Source organism: Melopsittacus undulatus, chromosome Z (assembly GCF_012275295.1).
Source record: "Melopsittacus undulatus isolate bMelUnd1 chromosome Z, bMelUnd1.mat.Z, whole genome shotgun sequence".
Classification (NCBI taxonomy): Eukaryota; Metazoa; Chordata; class Aves; order Psittaciformes; family Psittaculidae; genus Melopsittacus; species Melopsittacus undulatus.
In genome coordinates, this window is record NC_047557.1 from 457,941 (window position 1) to 460,611 (window position 2,671).

A 2,671-nucleotide genomic window follows, 5' to 3' on the forward strand; every position below is an offset into this window, starting at 1 on the left:
GACCCCATAGACCCCATTGACCCCCATAGAACCCCATTGATCTCCATAGACCCCATTGAGCCCCATAGAGCCCATTTAGCCCCATAGAATCCCATTGAGCCTCAAGGAGCCCATTGAACCCCATAGACCCCCATAGACCCCATAGAGCCCCATAGAGCCCATTGAACCCCATACAACCCATTGAGCCCCATAGACTCCATTGAGCCCCATAGACCCCATAGACCCCCATAAAACCCATAGAGCACCATAGAGCCCATTGAGCCCCATAGACCCCCTTGAACCCCATAGACCCCATAGATCCTCATAGACCCCACTGAGCCCCATAGAACCCCATAGACCTCTAAAGACCTCATTGAGCCCCATAGAACCCATTGAGCACCATAGAACACCATAGAAACCCATAGAGTCCATTGAGCCCCACAGCATCAGCCCCACAGCAAAAGCCCCATAGCAACAGCCACATAGCAACAGCCCCATAGCATCAGCCCCATAGCATCAAACCCCATAGAATCCCATTGAGCCTCATAGACCCCATTGAGCTCCATAGACCCCATTGAGCCCCATAGAATCCCATGGAGCCCCATAGAACCCCATAGCCCCCACTGAGCCCCATAGATCACCATAGACCCCATGGAGCCCCATAGACCCCATTGAGACCCAAAGAACCCTTTGAGCCCCATAGACCCCATAGAGCCCCATAGAGCCCATTGAACCCCATAGAATCCCATTGAGCCCCATAGACCCCATTGAACCCCATAGAACCCATTGAGCCCCACAGAGCCCATTGAACCCCATAGAGCCCCATAGACCCCATTGAACCCCATAGAACCCATTGAGCCCCACAGACCCCATTAAGACCCATAGAATCCGTTGAGCCCCATAGACCCATTGAGACCCATAGAACCCATTGAACCCCATAGAAACCATTGAGCACCATAGAACCCCATAGACCCCATTGAGCCATATAGGACTCATTGAGCCCCATAGAACCCCATTGACCCCCATAGACCCCATTGAAACCCATAGAGCCCATTGAGCCCCATAGAGCCCATTGAACCCCATAGACCCCATTGAGCCCCATAGACCCCATTGAACCCCATAGACCCCACTTAACCCCACTGAACCCCATAGATCCCATTTGAGCCCCATAGACCCTATTGAGTCTCACTGACCCCATTGTACCCATAGACCCCCATAGACTCCCAAAGACCCCATAGAGCCCCATAGAATGCCATAGACCCCATAGACCCCATTGAGCCCCATAGCATCAGCCCCACAGCATCAGCCCCATAGCAACAGCCCCATAGCATCAGCCCCATAGAAGCATCAGGCCCATAGCAACAGCCCCATAGAAGCAGCCCCATAGAATCAGCCCCATAGAAGCATCAGCCCCATAGCAACAGCCCCATAGAATCAGCCCCATAGAGGCAGCCCCATAGCATCAGCCCCACAGCATCAGCCCCACAGCATCAGCCCCACAGCATCAGCCCCATAGCAACAGCCCCATAGCAGCAGCCCCATAGCAGCAGCCCCATAGACCCCATTGAACCACATAGAGACCATTGATGCCCATAGAGCCCATTGAGCCCTATAGATCCCCATAGCCCTATAGCCCCCATTGCCCCATAGCCCACATAGCCCCACAATCCCATTGCCCCCATAGCCCCATAACCCCATAGTCCCATAGCCCCCATAGCCCCATAACCCCCATAGCCCCATAGCCCCCATAGCCCCATAGCCCCCACAGCCCCATAGCCCCCATAGCCCCATAGATGCCACTGAGCCCCACAGACCCCCATAGACCCCACTTAACCCCATTGAGCCCCTTCAGCCCCATAGAATCTGTTGAGCCTCTGCCCCATAGACCCCACTGAGACCCATAGACCCCATTGAACCCCATAGAATCCCATTGAATCCCATAGACCCCATTAAGCTCCATAGAATCCCATAGACCCCATTGAGCCCCATAGAATCCCATCGAGCCCCATAGACCCCATAGAATCCCATAGACCCCATTGACCCCAATGGAGTCCCCCCCCCCTCCTTAAGCCCCGCCCCCTCAGCGTACGCACCTCCACTTCCGCTCCGCCGCCATCTTGCCCTTACCGGAACCGGAAGCACGACGTCGTACGGACGACACCGGATTCACGACACCGGAAGAGGAAGGAGTCCCACCGGAAACGCATAGCCGGAACCGGAAGCGCAGCGTCCTAAGGACGACACCGGAACCTCCATAACGGAACTACGACACCGGAAGTTCGTCGCCGGAACCGGAAGCGCTGCGTCGGACGGACGACACCGGAGCTAAGACACCGGAAGTGAGACGCCGGAGGCCCCGCCCCCTCCTCTCTCACCCCTCCACTTCCGCTCCGCCGCCATCTTGCCCTTACCGGAACCGGAAGCGCGACGTCGGACGGACGGCACCGTAACCACAACACCGGAGCTACGACACCGGAAGTGAGACGCCGTAACCGGAAGCGCGACGCCGTAAAGACGTCACCGTAACAACGACACCGGAAGTGAGGCACCGGAACCAGAAGCGCGACGTCGGACGGACGACACCGTAACCACGACACCGGAAGTGCGTTGCCGGAACCGGAAGCACGACGTCGTAAGGACGACGCCGTAACCACGACACCGGAACTGCGGCACCGGAAGTGCAACGCCGTAA